Below are 18443 nucleotides of genomic sequence, written 5' to 3' on the forward strand. Positions count from 1 at the left end.
TCTCGACAAGTTTGCCGCACCGCTTTCCACAATTCGGCTCACCTCTCTCCGCTGCGGACTTTTGAGAGTCGCATTTCGGTCGCACTCACGGGGCGTCTCGCATGGGCGGGAGTGAGACGGAGCGACGAAAACGACTCGCAGTCGGCCGGGCCGGCGTGGCAGTGGGTGGCAGCCGGACGGGGCGGAGTGGCGTCGGTGCCGAGTGGTTGCAGTGGAGCGTCGCCGCGCTGCCGCTCGCCCCGCTCGCTTTGTAGCGCCGCTTTTGATATCCATTGTTGTTGCCTTATCGCACACGGGGCCGCCGTTGTTGTGCCGCTGCAATCTGCCGGAACGTCCCGACGCCCCACTTACACGCCCCTGGCGCGTCCCGCCCCGTCCCAGCCGCGTCCCGGCCGCGTGTCTGGCGTGTCTCCCACGGCGTGGCGCGCCCAGACAAATCCATCTCGAAAAGGAAAACGGGACAAACAACATTTGCAATTCACACACACCACACACACACACACACACACACACACACACACACACACACACACACACGAGAAATGCGTTGCGAAGAGAGAATCGGAATACTCAGAACTGTGGGTGGAAACATCACGCACTCCTCCATGCAAATCGGATTGCGCAGCAGCAGTCGGCAGTGTTTCGGTCGGGTGTGTATGTGCAGCGTTGACCGGTTCTCGCTGTCGGCGGCGTGTGTGGCATTCGTGGAAAGTGGATGATAAACAAACCGTTGCAAGTCCGAATAAGCGTAAGCGCGATTGGATATTGAGCAGAAATCCACCTCTCGCGTTTTGCAAACGGCCGACGCCGACGCTTCCCGCGCGTTGAAAGGGGTCTTATTGAGTGGCATGTTTACATCTTTTTGGCAGATGATACCTTTATCTACTTCAAATCATACCTAGAACAATGGAAGACACTTAAAGGTGTCATCCAGATTTTTTATACTTTACTTTCGGGGAGTGTCACCACTTCGTCGGCCAGAGTGCAACAAAATGAAAATGCTGCACACTTTCTGAAATGTGACACGAAAAGGGACACGCTGACTGTGCATGGTGTTGACACTGTCGATGGTGCGACTTGTTTGATCAGCCGCGCGCGTCGTGCGAGGAGTATAGCGTCACCGCGTCGCGGCGCGTCGGCCAAGTGGCGAGAATGAAAGAAAACAGGCCAAGTTTTCCTCGAACGCGCGAGCGGCGCGCGACGGGCGCGTCGATTCCAAAACAAAAACGGTGCCAAGGTGACGGTCTTTCGTGTCGATCCCAATCACACTCACTCACACAGACGCACACGCGCGCACACTCACACACACACACACACACACACACACACAGAGTGTGGGGGCACAGCTGCCATCGGCCTTGTCTAAGGCTGCGTCTCTGATTCGGTCTCGCTCGCTCGCACGCCGAGATGACATGACTGGAGGGCCCTTCCTTTGGGCGCACACTGTGAGGCGGGTCCCTCAAAGCGCCCCATGGCTGGGCGCGTGGCTGCCGGGCCCATGGCTGCCGGGGCTCAGGGCCCTTTGGAGGCCCTCGGAGCCCTCGGCGGCCCTTCCTGCCCCATTAGGGTCATTAATTAGCCTTTACAGCCCGGATTGATTGGCAAATGGTGACTGGCGAAGCGGGCCAGCCTTTCCGGGGAGTCGTTTTCGTCGCTCCGTCTCCCTCGCACCCCGTGGGACGCCCCAGCAGCGCGACAGAGACGGAGCAACGGAGCGTGCGGCGAGGCCGTGGTCACGCGAACGGGCCCTTAAGGTGCGGTCATGCTGTCGCTGTGAAGGGAAGGCAGGGCCCCAATAATCCGGCTAACTTAGTTTCCCGGCGGCTTTTAGAAAAATCCGCTTTTGATTCATTTTTCAACGGAACCTGCATGACCACCTCCACGCGGCTGCAGTGCCTCCTCTGCGTACATGAGACGGAATCGAGCGGCGCTCCACTCCCCCTCCCCCTCCCCCTCCCCCTCCCCTTCCCCCTCTCTCTCATCCCCCACGGGATCCCCGTGGGTGCGAGGGAGAGGGGGCATCCGCGGTAAACAGCACCGTAAATTGGGGCCACGGCGGCGGGCAACTTGTAAGGATGTGCCCCCACACCTTCAACCATTTTTCCTGCCCCCTGCAGCCCCCCCCCCCGGAGTTTTTACAGTGTGACTCAGCCTCGTCGCGCAGACCCCATCAGGCTGGTTTACACTTCTCATCAGCATAAATTTTTACGCTCGCTTTATTTTCGTTTATTCTTATTCGCTTTATTTTTTTCATTGTTTTGGCTCGTATTTATTTTGATCAGTCCTCCCCTTCCCCGCCGCCTCGCCGCTCCGCCGCCGTCTCGTCTCCTCTGTCATCGAGCGTGCGCGGGGGGCGAAAATGAAAACAGGGAGAGGAATAAATAAAAAAAAAACGTTGTGTTCTTGTTTCTGCTCCGAGTTGGATTGGGCCAATGCAACGCAAGCGGTGAAGCGACTGCGACCGTGCGGTGCGTTCAGTGCATCTCATCGCAGTTTTTCTACTTGTGAAGTGATTGCCGTTTTGTGAACGCATTACATGCTTTTTCGATGTGCGCTCTTTACGTTGATGCTTTTACGTTGCGACCTGGGAGTCTCGGCCTTGATGAAACTACTGTGTAGAATCATCCTCGAAAAATGTTTGTGGGAATTTCCGCCTCCTTATGTGTCGGCACTGTAACCTCAGTGGGTGGACGGTGGACAGATGGGGCGGCCCGCAGGGGAGCTCCCACACTAGAAGGACATCATCTTGGCAAGCTTCTCGAAGAACGGACCGCCCGGAGGGGGTTTACGGCTGTGGCCATGATGCCGTCATCTCTTTCAGGCCGGAACCATTCACGCCCCCTCCCCCGACCCCCCCCCTCTCTCTCTCTCTGCCGGAAGGAGTGAGCCACTTTGAGGGGAACGACAACCGGAAGGCGTCAAGCAGCGTGTGCCGGACTCAGCGCGCTGAATGTAATATGCACACTGTCTGGCTGTCCACCGCCCTCCCTGTCACGACACGATAAAAACAAAATGCCCGACGCTCCATGTTTTTTTTTCGCGTCGCTCTGTCTCTCTCTCGCACCTATACGGGACGCCCCATGAGTGCGAGAGAGACAGAGCGATGAAAACGACTCTTGGAAGGCTGGGGGTGACATTCCAGCCTGTCACCGAGTTAGTTACTAGATCGGTTTCACAACACTTTATTTTTCCTCCGCGTTTGATGGCAACTTTTTATTTGGTGTGAACCCAGGACCCATCTCTGAACCCAGGATTTGGTGCCGCCACACTGCAAGCGCGACGGCCTGTTCTTTTCCCCCCGAAAACTACACCCGTAAAAGAGCCTTTCTTGAAAAGAATATAACCTGTACCAAGCTAAAATTTACTTGCATTCACGTATAATTAATTTCACGTATTGCAAGTCAATTACTTGTTTTGCTGTTGGCTCAAGAAGCTGCTTTTTATGGTGCGGGTCCTCAGTCAGCTGCCCCGAAAGTCCACAGGGATCCTGACCCACTCCGTTTGCGGTAGGCCTGGGCGATTAATCGAATAATCGAAAATAATCGCGATTATTTTGTTAATCGTCCGATTATTTCAAACCCCCGATTAGTGGTTCGGTAATCGAAGGATTGACCGATTATTTAACGATGATCGATTATCGATTAATCGTCTCATCATCGGATATTCTATCCATCAATCCATCAAATCCATCAAATTCTGAGCGGAAAAGTCTTGAAAAGTTTTCAGTTAAGGCACGAAAAAGCTGTCTCAGACACTCGAGGTTGCGCCAATGGTTTTCCTATCCTCTTATTACATGCTATTTTCACAATAGTATGAGTATTAACCTTTGTTTGTCAATTTCCAAATAATCGGTTTCCCCCGATTAATCGTTGATTTTCGATTAATCGTGTACGTTTTCGATTACCGATTACCGAACTGCTAATCGACACCAATCGCGATTATTTTATTCATCGGCCGATTACGATTACAACCAATAATCGCCCAGGCCTAGTTTGCGGGGCTAGGTCGCTTGCCCGCGGCGGGGGCGGACGCGCCAACGGCCGTGGTCGCCATGGCTCAGCACGGTGACAGCTGCCCTTTATTATTTCATTTTTCCTTTTTTTGTTTTTTTTTCCTCCGGAAGAAGAAGAAATGTCCTTTGGTGGCCCACTACTTTACGATGATTGCAGTGGCGGCCATTGGAGGGCGAGGCGCGCTGAACTCCCCGTCTCTCTCGCACCCCTCGCGGGACGCCCCGAGTGCGAGAGAGACGGGGCGAGGGGAAGCGGCCCGCCGCCGAGTCGCCGGAAATGGAGTGATTATCATTGGAAATTAGCGCCACACCGCGCGGGCCTCCTCCTCCCGAGTGATGGCCCGACATTAAATATCGCGTTTACGCCCTTGAGCTGATGAATTCGCCGGGTGGAAGGGCGGGGAGAGGGGAGGGGGGAGAACACCCCAAGTCATAATTGGGCCTCGCGACCGTGTTTGAAATGTGCGAAGCGCGTCATGCGCTTGGCTGCTTAGAGCAAGCACGCTTCAAAGAAGATAGTTTCCTTATTGCGTTGTCTTAAGTTTGGCGCGAGCACGTGGGCCCGTCATGTGGAGAGGCGTCTAATGCGACGCATCTAAACTGCAGCCTCGCCTCCCAGGGGCGGATCCAGGGCCTGAGAGGGGAGGGTCTGTGTGTGTGTGTCTGTGCGTTGGCGTGTCTGTGTGTTGGTGCGTTGGTGTGCAGCGGGCGCCGCGAGTCAGCACCGTGTCCAACGCGCTGAGCCTCCACGTCTCCCGGGGCCCAGCGAGGCTTACCTGGCCGCTCTGTCTGTCTGTCTGTCTGTCCGCCTGTCTGCCCGTCCGTCCGGTTATTAGGGCCGTCGTAGGACATAGGGGAGCGAGGGAGGACGTTTCATACCCGCCACGCGCACTGCGCTTATAGCGGCGGTCAACTTGTGGAGACGCGACCGACGCGCGAATCCACCCCCACCCCTACTTCATCTCCCAGTGCAGGTGCACGCCAGAGGACGGCCCTTCTACTGCCGCCGCTTTGACATCGAGAAGGGCATGAGCGAGTGGGGGGAGTGCGAGTGGCAAAGAGAAGAATGCGTCAGGTGTGTGCCTCTCTTAGCCAAGTGCCCTCGCAGCATCGTCTGGCCGCGGCCTCTGAAACACATGCCGTCGAGTCGTAATCGTAGTGCTCTTTCTCTCTCTCTCTCTCTCTCTCTCTCTCTCTCTCTCTCTGCGGTGCCAACACTCGACGCTGCATGAGGCGCCCATAAAAGCAGAAACACTTCGCGAGCGCGTTTCGCACTGTTCGCATTCGCTTTGTGTTTTTGTATTTACTTTTGCATTGGGAAATCCGAGGACTGTGATACGTGAAAGGTGATTTTTTTCCCACTGCGTTGAAACTTGATTTAGCGGTGTCGCTCTGCGAATTGGCACTCCTGCCGCACCTCGCCGAATTAGACTCTCGTTTAACCGGCCTGTTGCCCCGCCGCTCTCCGCGCGCAGTCCCTTGGCTGCTCCGGGCTGCTTGGCTCGCTGCAAATTCGTTTTTACTCCGTTCCCACTCCGCCTTGCGTAGCCTTGCGGTGGTGTAGCTGCGGCCGTGGCGTCGGCTCCGTCGGCGCCCCCGAGTGTTGACCCCGGGCCGAAAAGCCGGCGGCGGGGCGGGGCGGAGCGGGGCGGGTGGGGCGGGGTGGGGCGGGGCGGGGCGGGGTGGGGCGGGGTGGGGCGGGGCGGGGTGGGGCGGGGTGGGGCGGAGCGGTGCAGCCGTATCCCGGAGGGATCCGCCGACCCTACCCTGTCCTACCACCTACAATCCTAATTGAGTGGTGTGCAAAACACCGCCGGTGTGGGAGCGTGGCGGGGCGTGGCGCGGTGGCGGCTTAGCGTCGCCTAGCTATTTCGCTATCTCTACCCCTTCTTCACCCCCTCCCCCTCCTTCCCGTCTGTGTGTGCGTTATTCTCGTGAACTGCTGAACTCGGCGGTGATGTAATGCTAGCGCTGAGAGAGAGAGAGAGAGAGAGAGAGTCAACAGTTTCCGGTCCTGACTGCGTGGCTTCTATGTGTTCATTAGCAGTGAGGTAAGCGGCGTGAAACCCTCTCAAGGAGGGACACTTTGAATTTCTTTGAGATCCGAGACGTCTTGCAGTGTGGGCGCTGAAATTCCTCTTCGCCAACTGTCTCGCCTCCGTTTTGTCGCGTCGCCACGCGAGACCCTGCCGGTGTGGTGGCAGGTGCGCGTGCTGAGAGAGAGAGAGAGAGAGAGAGAGAGAGAGAGAGAGAGAGAGAGAGGAGACACTGACCCCCGAGCGGCTGTCACGCCGGAGGTACTTTCTCCCCTCCTGACGCCGAACGGGGAAGGGCCTGAGGGGCAGGGAGGCTGCAGGGCCTTTAGGGAAATCACTTCGTGTGGGGTATCGATGCGACAGGACGGGACGGGCTCCTCAGGTGCCACCGGTTCATCTTGGAGGAGCAGCCGCTCATCGCTCTGTCTCTCTCGCACTGCCGGGCGCCTCGGACGGGTGCGAGAGAGACAGAGCGACGACTCTGGGACTCGGCCTGCAGGGCGGGGCGGGGCGGGGTGCCTGCGGACATCCATCTCAGCGTATTGGTATTTCTCCTCAAGGACTAGACAAAGGCGAACGGGACGTGTTCGCATGTGGAGGACCACCTGCACACTGGGAGTCGTTTTCCTCTCTCTGTCTCCCTCGCTCTCATGGCGCGGCCCGCGTAGGTGCGAGAGAGACAGCGACGAAAATAGCTCTGTCCACTGCATTCGCCCGGTCCGACATCAGCTTCATTTCGGGGAAGATTTTTTTTCTCCGTCTCTCCTCCACTTTATCAGTGTGTACCCGCCGCTTTGACGAAGCACGTCTGGCCTGAAATAGAAGAAGAGTCAGCAGAGCGCCGCCGCCACGCGTCGAGTGGAGAGTCCGGGGAGAGTCCGCGGGGAGACCTCTTTAGCCCGGCGGAGGTGGCTCGCCGGGGGAGGGGGGGAGGGGCCCCCCCTGCAGCCACTCCCCTTTCGACTCACTCAGACTCGAGGGAGAAAATTGACAAATGGGAGTTGGCCGAGTTTAGGACGCCGCTTATTTGCGGGCTATTAGTGGGAAGGGAAGAGAGCCTGCCAGTGGAGGGGTCGGGGCGGCCGCTCGGTCGCTCGGCGTTGACGTCTCGCCCCGTCGGAACGCCAATTTCTTTTCGCGGAGGTCGGCGAGGGGCAGAAGCGAGGGGGAATCGAACCGCCACCTCTCGCTCCGCGCGACGATGAGGGGAACACGAAACAAGACGAACGTGCGGTCCGCTCTGTCGTCGGTAAATATTGCGTTGGGAGATCCCTTTCCAGGGTTCCCGAAAGGGTTCCCGAAAGGGTTCCCGCATGCGAACACAAGTGTACCTACTGGAGCCGGCGGCCCTGGGGAGGGAAGGCCCGGGAACAGGATGAAGGGCTGGGGGCCGACGGAGTGAAGATGATGGAAAGGGGATAATAGAGAGAATCGGAGGTACGCTGTAAAAGGGACGGCAGTGTAGGAGGGAAGGAGGGACCCTGCTGCAGCCCTAACCAAGCCCGGAGTCCCGGAGCCGAGCGGCGGGCTCGTTCCGAACGGCCGTGTCGTCTCTCTCGCGCGTGCGGGGTGGGCTGCGGGTGAGAGAGGGACGGCGGTGCTGGTGGGAGCGAGCCTGCAGGGCCTAAGCCCGAGCTTTGCTCTCTGCCTCGGACCTTATCCACGGCCATGCCGAACCAGCCGCATCCCAGTGGGCCGGGCCTTCGGGCCGCCGGCCGAGCCCCGGCGAAGAGTCGCTTGCTCGCTCTGTCTGCCTCGCACCCCGACGGGGCGCCCCGGCGGTGCGACAGAGACAGGGGTGCTCAGGTTAGGTAGCGGGGGATGGGGTGGCCGGGGTTGCGCGGGTCCGCACCCCACCCTCTCCGACGAGCGGAGCGGGAGCGGCAGCGCTGCCTGGCCAGGCCAGGCCACAGACACGCCCCGAGCCGAGCCGAGCCGAGCACCTGGGCCAAGCCTTGTACAGGTCCCGGCCGTGCCGCACCGTGCCGCACCGTGCCGCACCGGGCCGCACCGGCCGCACCGGGCCGCACCGGGCCGCACCGGGCCGCACCGGGCCGCACCGGGCCGCACCGAGCCTTGAGCTGCTGCCGCTGCCTCCGCTCTTGCCTTCAGCTGTTTTCAGCCAAGCGCGCTCTCTCTCTCTCTCTCTCCCTCTCTCTCCCGCCCTCCCCCGAGCTACCCTACCCTCGCCGCAGCAACCCTGTCGAGGCGGGGCTAGCAGGGTTACTTTGGGCTCCGCTTGCACCGCCTAGAACGACGCTTGTCGTAGGATGGCGGCATGGAAATTACCTAGGGAGGGGAGAGAGAGAGAGAGAGAGAGAGAGAGAGAGAGAGAGAGAGAGAGAGAGGGGAAGGGTGGAAGGGACGCGCGAACATGGAGAAAAGGTCTGCTCCTCCGTCGTTACCTCCAATTATCGCACCCTCTGGAACAGCCCCCCTTTTTGGCGAAAAATACTGTCCATCTACACGTCAAAAAAGGAGAGTAAATTGAGGACGCGTCGGTTTTCCTGTGTGAAGGCTGAGGAGGAGGCGACATTCGCTTTTTACAACTCGGCCATCTCCTAATGGTTTAGTTCATGGAGACGCAAAAACATCCTTAGGAGAGAACGGTCATGCCCTTCAATATGAGTGGACAGCAAAGTAATAAATTTAGAGTGCAGAGACGTCCGTGGAGAGCGAGAGAGAGAGAGAGAGAGAGAGAGAGAGAGAGAGAAGAGAGAGAGAGAGAGAGAGAGAGAGAGAGAGAGGGAGAGAGAGAGAGAGAGAGAGAGCTGCCGCTTGGAATCATCCTGCTGGTGTGACGGTCCTGGCTAATGGAAAGCAGAGCTGGAAGGACACCACGGGGAGGTGACCCCTTCCTCCCTTCGGCCCTCGCGACCCTGTACAGTGTACACACAGCAGCCCCGACACCAAAGGGTGTCGCTCCGAGCCCGGGAAACGATATTTGTGTCTGTCCGTCTGTCTGTCTGTCTGTCTGTCTGTCTGTCTGTCTGTATGTATGTCCGTCTGTCTGTCTTGTCTGTCTGTCTGTCTGTCTGTCTGTCTGCGCCCGCTGGTTGGAGGAAGAGATTCGTCTGAATCTTCGAACCTGAGGGCAAACTGTCCCTGGGACGCTTGCCCGTTAACTGGGCGTCAGCCGCACAATCAAGACATCCGAGGAGGCGACAGGCGCGCACGCTCCCCTCTTTTGTCCCTTTTCTCCCTTCATTATTTTTTTTCGCTTAATTTCGGCAGCGCTGGGCGTGTCAGGGCGGCTTGCCTTTTTGGCCTGCCTTTGGCCTGCCTGTTGCTCGGCGCGTGGGCGGCGGGGCCCAGACGGGACGCTCTTGTCTCCCTCGCACTCTCGGAGCGGTACGAGAGAGAGAGAGAGAGAGCGAGAGAGAGAGAGAGACGGAGCGGAGAAGCAGTGCGGTGCGAGAGAGCTAGCCGGCAGCCACTCGTAGCGCCCGCGAACTCTGCGGTAGGCAACACGCGACGTGGATGCACGCCGGGACGGCCTATGCCGTCGTTCGCAGGCGTCCGAGTGGGAAGGAATTCCTTGAAGTTGGGTCCATACGCGCGAAAAAAGCTACCGAAACCGATGAAAATGTATCTCCCACACCCGATTTTCCTGAAAGGAGACACTTGAATCATGTTTACTATTTTTTCACGTCTTGCACAATTTCACGCGTGCGTACATTCCTACAAGTGTATGAAAACTTTTTTGCGCGAGGTCGCGTTCAAAATTTGTGCCCAAAATTACGCCACTGTGGACCGTTTTCCCGGCATCAACATCCCGTTAAGGGAAGGGGCGGTCACCTCAATGCCTCCTCCAGGACGCATCAGAGCGTTGTATCGCTATGCAGAGAGGCCAGCCGAGTTCTGGAGATCCCCCTGGGCGCTCTACACTGAGAGAAATATTAGTAGATTCGGTGAGAAAAAAACGTAATTTTCGTAAAATACTCTTCGTAAATCAGTAATTCGTCATAATAACGATGACTTTTCGTACTTTTACGTCCCTGGAGGGTCTCGCGACGTCACGTGAGTTCCCGTCCAGTCTCTCCACGTCTCATTTTTCGTCTTGCTAAGTCTCTTCGCGTTTCTTCAAGTCACGGCAACGTCTCTGAGGTCCCTTCGAGTTCCCGTCACGTCTCTCGATGTCACTCCGCGTTCCATGAGGTCTCTGCGACGTCCCTCAAGGTTCACGTCACGTCTCTCGTGGTCCCGCTATGTTCTTTCAGGTCCCTGTCACGTCTCTGGGGGTCCCTCCGCGTTACTGAAGGTCTCCGCCACGTCCCTATAGGTCCCGCCGGGTCCCATTAGGTCTCTGCGACGTCCCTCAAGGTTCACGTCACGTCTCTCGAGGTCCCGTCGCGTTCTATCAGATCGTCGTCACGTCTCTCGGGGTCCCTCCACGTTACTGAAAGTCTCCGTCACGTCCCCCTAGGTCCCTGTGGCGTCCATTGAGGTCCCCATGACGCCCATGACGACGTCCCTGGAAGGTCCCCATGGCGTCCCTCGGGGTCTCCATGACGTCCCTCGAGATCCCTGTGGCGTCTCTCGAGGTTCCCATCACGTCCCTTGAGGTCTCCATGACGTCCCTTGAGGTCTCCATGACGTCCCTTGAGGTCCCTGAGGCGCCCCTCGAGGTCTCCATGACGTCCCTCGAGGTCTCCATGACGTCCCTTGAGGTCCCTGAGGCGTCCCTCGAGGTCTCTATGACGTCCCTCGAGGTCTCCATGACGTCCCTCGAGGTCTCCATGACGTCCCTCGAGGTCTCCATGACGTCCCTCGAGGTCTCCATGACGTCCGTCGAGGTCCCTGTGTCCTCGAGGTCGCTGAGATAAAGTAAAGTTTCAAACTTTACCAAATAGACATTACCTTACAGATTTAAATTCGTCTCGAGAAGAAAAACAAAAAATGTCAACACATGTTATGGGTAAAAATGGGAAATGATAGAGTTATTGGATTTTTAGAGTGCAAAAATGGTCAAAAAGACATTAAAAGTTCAATAACTCTTTCATTTTCCATTTTAACCCATGATATGTGTTGACAGTTTTTGTTTGTCTTCTCGAGACGAATCTAAATCTGTAAGATAATGTCTATTTGGTAGGTTTGATACTTTACTTATCTCAGCGACCTCGAGGGACGTCATGGAGGCCTCGAGGGACGTCATGGAGACCTGGAGGGACGTCATGAAGACCTCGAGGGACGTCATGGAGACCTCGAGGGACGTCATGGAGACCTGGAGGGACGTCATGGAGACCTCGAGGGACGTCATGGAGACCTCGAGGGACGCCTCAGGGACCTCAAGGGACGTGATGGGAACCTCGAGAGACGCCACAGGGACCTCGAGGGACATCATGGAGACCCCGAGGGACGCCATGGGGACCTTCCAGGGACGTCGTCATGGGGACCTCAATGGACGCCACAGGGACCTAGGGGGACGTGACGGAGACTTTCAGTAACGTGGAGGGACCCCTAGGGACGCCATGGAGACCCCGAGGGACGCCACAGGGACCTCGAGGGACGTCAGGGACCTCAAGGGACGTCATGGAGACCTCGAGGGACGTCATGGAGACCTCAAGGGACGTGATGGGAACCTCGAGAGACGCCACAGGGACCTCGAGGGACGTCATGGAGACCCCGAGGAACGTCATGGAGACCTCGAGGGACCTTATGTCACCGCTCAAACTGGCCTCGCGCGCGGAAAAGGTTCCGTGAGTCACCGCGAGATGGCGCTGCGCGCGCCGAGCCGCCGCCCGCTCGCGCAGGCGACCTAAGTTAGTGTTGTAACTAGTTTGTAAGCCATTTTCCAGTAAGTCAGCATTTGTTCTCCCAGTGCTCGCTTTCCTTGTGTAATCTGTGGTCCCTCGGCTCAAGCGCCTGCAACGGCCATTCCTTCCGTAGGCTTGGCGCCCCCAGGCTGCACCTCTGGTCGACTTCATCGTCTTCGCCGACGACAATGACAACTGCGTCGGCGACATCGGGATCCTGGGCCCTCACCCCGGGTGGCGACCGTGCCGACGTTCACGCGGTCACAGTCATGGAGACATCGAGAGACGCCACAGGGACCTCGAGGGACGTCATAGAGACCTTGAGAGACGCCCTGGAGACCCTGAGGGACGCCACAGGGACCTCGAGGGACATCATGGAGACCTCGAGGGACGTCTTGGGAACCTCGAGAGACGCCACAGGGACCTCGAGGGACGTCATGGAACCTCGAGAGACGCCACAGGGACCTCGAGGGACGTCATGGGAACCTCGAGAGACGCCACAGGGACCTCGGAGACCTCGAGGGACGCCACAGGGACCTCGAGGGACGTCAAGGAGGCCCCGAGGGACGCCACAGGGACCTCGAGGGACGCCATGGAGACCCCGAGGGACGCCACAGGGACCTCGAGGGACGCCGTGGGGACTTTCCAGGGACCTGGCTGGGACCAGCCAGGACCTGACTGGAACCCCGAGGGACGTGGCGGAGACCATCTGAGACCTGCCCGAAACCTGGCCTTGCGAGGGACCGCGTAGGGACGCTACGAGACCTTCTGGGGACCTGGATCTGATACGTAATTCGAGATTCGTTGAATCATATAACAAATTACCGGATTTTTTTTCGTTAAAAATACGAAGTTATTTCTCTCAGTGTACCGTGAGGTTCGGGGGGGGGGGGGGTTCAGTCGTTGATATGCCATCGTGGGGCCGTGTCCAGACACTGCGCAACGGCGCGCGGGGGAGCAGTTCCCGGCAGCCTGCACCGTGATTGAGGCAGACAGCCGGTCAGGCCGCTGGAGCGGGACCCCGCGCAAAGTCGCGGGTTCAAATACTACTTTTCGGCGGAGGTACACTGTTAAAAAAATGACATTTTCATCGTGTATTTATGGAATTTCCTCCAAAGCTGCTGTACTTAATTGACGCTGGTTTTGATGACTAGGTAGCAAGGAAAAATGGTCTTCAAGTAACATGCCAAAATTTTCACAGCTCATTCGTTTTTGCTTGTTGTTTTTTTTTAATCCCCTTTTCTTGAGTGGATCGCACAGTGGGCCAGAAGACCGGTGGAGGCGGCCAAAGTTCTAGACGCGTTTTGAGCTCCAGAGTCATCAAAAGGGACTCAAACCGAACGTATGACCCCACCAATGGATTGCTCTTCGAACGAGGAATCCATTGGTGGGGTCACACGTTCGGTTCCAGTCCCATTTGGCGACTCTGGGGCTCAAAACGTGTCTCGAGTTTCGGCCGCCTTCGCCGGTCCTCTGGCCCACCGCGCGTTTCAGTGTAGTGATCGGAACCTCGCGGCAGGGACCGGAAACCGGAAGCGCGTCCCGCGGTTAAGGTGCCCCGCTCACTCACGGCGTTACATGTTGATGCCCTGTTTATCGAGCTGTTGCTCGGAGGGGAGGAAGGGCCCGCGAGGGGGAGGGAAATCATCCGAGAGTCGGTGCGGCGCAGCCCAGCCAGCCAGCCAGCCAGCCAGCCAGCCAGCCAGCCAGCCAGCCAGCCAGCCAGCCAGCCAGCCAGCCAGCCAGCCAGCCAGCCAGCCAGCCAGCCAGCCAGCCAGCCAGCCAGCCAGCCAGCCAGCCAGCCAGCCAGCCCGCCCACAGGAAGCCGAGGAAGAAGCCGCGCCTTGACTGTCGCCTCCGTGCCCCCCACCCCCTTTTCGCCCTCCCCTCCCCCACCTCCGCCGCCCCCGCGCACACGAAACTCGTGCTTGCCCCACAGCCTCTCTCGAGGTCAAGGCCGGCGAGGCTGCCAAGGCCGCCATCGAACACATGTCGAGTGCGCGGTGACATCCAAGGCGACGGGACGGGCGGGGCGCGCCCACGGCCACGTCGAGATGCACGGCGACAGCGTGGCGGCACGACGTGGCAGTGCCGTGGTGGTGTCGCCGGCCCGCCAAGGCCATGGCGGCGCACAGTGGGCCAGAAGACCGGTGGAGGCGGATGAAATCCCGGACGCGTTTTGAGCCCCAGAGTCGTTAAATGGGACTCGAACCGAACGTGTGACCTCATCAATGGATTGCTCTCCGAATGAGGACTTCATTGGTGGGGTCGCACGTTCGTTTCACGTACGTTGTGGTGACTCTGGAGCTCAAAACGCGTCCAGAGTTTTCGTCGGCGGCGTCAGTCTTCTGGCTCACTGTGCGCTACCTGCTTGGGCAGTGCGGAAGCTCTGGTACCGTAGTGGTACCAAAAGTCCAAACTCTGGTCAGGGTGAGGGCTCGTCATAGAATTTGGTATTTTGAACCGCCAACAGGCCTACCTTCCCTCCATGACGACTATATTTAGTTGTGGTAGCATGGTACCCTTTGCGGTACCGGAAAGACCCACAGCCCGGAAGTGCCAACTTGGTCCCCAGCGTCCGGCCCAGCGTCCGGGGGTTCGGTTGTTCCTTGGCGGCCGCGTCCCCGACAGAGCCTCGTTCGCCGTCCCCGCCGGCGGCACGGACCTTCGCCCGGCTCTGTTGTTCCGGCGACCTGATGGACTCGGGCAGCAAAGTAATGGTGCCTGAGTGGCTCGGATTGACCGCCCTGCCCGGCTAAGCTGCCGAGGGGGAGGCCAAGGCCTGGGCCAAGGCCTGGGCCAAGGCCGGAGTGGACCCGGATACACTCCGGGCGAGTACCCCTGGGAGGGCCGGGGAAAACTCTTACGGGTACTGGGAGGGCCGGGGAAAACTCTTACGGGTATTGGGAGGGCCGGGGAAAACTATTACGGGTAGTGCCGAGTAGTGCAGCGGTTCCTAACCTTTTTCGGTTCGCAACCCCAAATTTGTAGCCAAAAATTTCCACGACCCCAAGGAAAAATTTCGCGACCCCACGCGACCCCTTCTTTAGCATGCCTTTGATACAAAGTGCGATAATCTGCCTCAGTTCGGGAACAGTATTGTCTCAAAGTTGGTCAAAACGGTCACAAATGTCTTTATTAAATCGTGTTTTGGGCCGACTTTAGGCATACACTGCGTCTGATCCGAGGCGGTATTTCGTCCTCCCTCAACGGGCAATTGGTCTTTGGACCTTCCTTTTGCGTGCCTTTGTTACGGAGTGCGATTATCTGCCTTATTTTGGGAACAGTACTGCCGCAAAGTTGATCAAAACGGTCACAAATGTCTGAAAATTCGTGGGTTGATCAACTTTGCGGCAATACTGCTCCCAAACGAAGGCAGATAATCGCACTCCGTAACAAAGGCATGCAAAAGGAAGGTCCAAAGACCAATTGCCCGTTGAGGGAGGACGAAATACCGCCTCGGATCAGACGCAGTGGATGCTTAAAGTCGGCCCAATTGCAGCTCTCGCGCACCGGGTATTTTCGTCGCGAGCCAACAAAAAAGAACACTTAGACAAAGAGCGAAAAAAGGGGCAAAAAAAAACTGGAAGAGGATGACGAGGAGGGGAAGAATGCAGTTTCCTCGTTGTGACCCCACTTTCGGGGAGCGGCACCCCCGGGCCCGCGGCCCGGCCTTGCCCGGCCCTGCTCATCTCACCTTATCGCCCCTAAGCACCCCCGGGCCAAGCCGGCCCCCTCTCGCCCGCGCAAACTTCACCGGGACGGCGCGCGCGTTAAATTTTACTCCCAAATTCTTGTGGTGGCCTCTGGGAACCCGACCGTCCGAACGCCAGCAGCGCGACGCGCGCGCCCCGGCAGGCCGCCACCTGCACTGTCGAAATCTCTTGCCTGCCACTCGGTGCCTATGTCAAGGCCGATTTTCCTACGGAGGGTGTCATCAAAACCTTGCTGATGACATTCGCATCGACAGATCGATTCTACTTGAAAATGTCATCAATTCGAGATGAAACAGTCATTTAGTTGAGATGAAATTTTCATCAATGATAAAAAATTTCATCAATTTAAGATAAAAATTTTCATCAATTTAAGATAAAAAATTTCATCAATTTAAGATAAAAATTTTCATTGATTCGAGATGAAATGTTCACCATTTGTTAGTGATGAAAATGCCATTGACAATTTTGTCATACAGTGACGCAACAATTTTTGACAGTGCTCCACCGCTTTCGCGCCAGGTGCTGCTGTTGTTTTCGACCGCAGACTCCCGTTCTTGTTGTTGTTGTTGTTGAGCCTGGTTCCCTCTGCCGCCCCCCGCGGTACAGGCAATGCGGTGCGTGTCGTTTGTGGCGGAAGCGACGGAAGCTCTGCGCGCACACTGGAATCACTCCCACCCTCTCGTTTACATATGTGACGGGGGGCTGTACCAGTGTAGGGCCGCCGGCTGCCTGCTACTATGTAAAAGAGACGGCCGGGTCAGTTTGAGTGCGATGTGAAAGCCTGCGGCGTGTGTCTCTCACACTGCCAGTTTTCAGAAAATGAAAAGCAGAGCGACGAAAATGTGTTATGGAAGGTCAAAAATTATGGCGATGCATATACAGCTGGCATGTTGCCTCCACGCGAGTGGCAAGTCTCACCCTCCTCAACCGTCCTTTCTTCTATTTCGTTTCTTTCTCTTTTCGAGGGTGGGAAGTGAAACAGCAGAGACGTCGAGGAACTTTCAGTGCCGTAGTTGGCGGTACCTCCTCCTTCTCCCTCCCACCCCCTTCCTGCCGCACACCTCCAGGGGTTGTTGTAGGTTGGTGCCCCCTCCATGTTTTATTCATGACTGTGCACCGTGTTCATGACCCCGGAGCACACCGCCACGGCGCGCCATCCCCCTGTCATCGAGGAGGTTAGGGCGTTGTCGGCCCCGGGCCCATGGCAGTGCCCATAGCAGTGCCCATGGCAGTGCCCATGCCCATGGCGTGTGCATGGCACACGTGATCGGCTCGAGAATTATAATGCTCGTGGCATTTGATGACTCATCCCTGTCAAACTTCACGGCGAAAAATGGTACCATCAAGAGTAATTAATTTTTTGGCACCAGTGGCTCTCTTTGCGGCCCAATAGCGGGCTCAGAGTGAATCTTAACCAATCCTAACTCCGTCTCATATTACCCCGAAATTGTGTCATATTACCCCGGTGTAAGAGTGCGCAGTTCAAAGCACGCAATGCACAAGGTCAAAATAGTTTCGGTAATTACGCATGAGCCAAACCGAGCGAACTGAGCCGAGATGCAGATCAAGTGGTGTCAGCCTCGCAGCAGCGATGGCATCATTCTCCCACGCGTCCGCGCACCCGCGCGTCCCTCGGCCTGGCGCGGTCCGCCGCGCCCAAATAAAGCCACGCGCGCACGCCCGCGGCCCGAGGACGCGGCGCGGCGCCGAAAAGGGGTCACGCCGACCACGCGGCGTGCTACTGTATAAATAGTAAGGCAGGCCAGTTCTCGGGGCAGTTCGGCACCATCTCAGCAGCAGACTTCACGTCGGTTCTCGCCAGGCCCTGCGTGGCCATGAAGGCGTTTAGTGAGTATGGTGATGTGTAATGTGTCATGTGACGTGATTGTAAAGTGTCTTGTGAAGTGTCCGTGAACCCCCACGCTGCGGAGACGCCGTGTATTCGGCGGTCCCCGCCCGAAGCGCGTCCTCGGTATAAAAGCCGCGGGACCGCATGACCACAGAGAGTAAGCCAGGACGCGACGCCTAGAACGGACAAGATAGAAGAATACTCCAGAGCCAGCGACCGACCTCATGGGCTGTCTCGACACGCCATGAGAATATTCAGTGAACATCATCGTTATACCCCATAAGATGTTTGTATACGTGTGTATTAGAGTAAGTAACAGTGTACGAATAAATAGTAGCTAAGCCATGTTCAAGTGTTGATTAATGCCACGTTCTTACGCCCTTATTAAGAGTTCATATTATCAAAGGTCAAAACACAAAGATAAAGTGAGAAACGATCATATTGATCACGCTACGCTACCTTTACACTTTCACCGAATGATAAGCCAGAAGGCAACTATAAAATGGATAAACCCCAGTTTCTCACACCGGCTTGCGGTACTGTCCGACAGAGCGCCTGCGAACTCGGCCATTGGCAGTCCGCACGGCAGCCCTGCGCAGCGGGACAGCCTACCTCGGCGTCTGCAGGCGTTCCCCACTGCAGCGGGTGGACGGGGCTCGGATCTCGGGTGGCTCGCGGTGCCAGAGGCTTGCCGGGCTTGCCAGGCGACGCGTCCAGAGACGGGAGATGACGCTCTAGGAAGGCAGCCCGAGCGCGGTGGACCGGAACGCCGGGAACGCCTCCCAGGTCGCATTTCGCCATCAGCACGCATCACGCGAACGCATCACGCGAACGCATCACGTGACTGCGAGCAGCAGAGCGACTCGAAAGCAACGCTCTGTCTCTGTTGCGCTCGCGGCGCGTGGCGTGCGGGTGCGAGAGAGGCAGAATGCGGAGTGGAAAAGCAAACGCGTCCTGGAGACGGAACGGCTGCGCGCGGGGCTGCAGCTGGAAAAGGAGTCCCGGACAAATGGCGACGAAGACAGCGAAGCTGCTGTCCGAGAGTCGTTGCCGCCGCCGTCTCTCTCGCACCCG

This window comes from Thrips palmi, unplaced genomic scaffold (genome assembly GCF_012932325.1).
Source record: "Thrips palmi isolate BJ-2018 unplaced genomic scaffold, TpBJ-2018v1 HiC_scaffold_12, whole genome shotgun sequence".
NCBI lineage: Eukaryota > Metazoa > Arthropoda > Insecta > Thysanoptera > Thripidae > Thrips > Thrips palmi.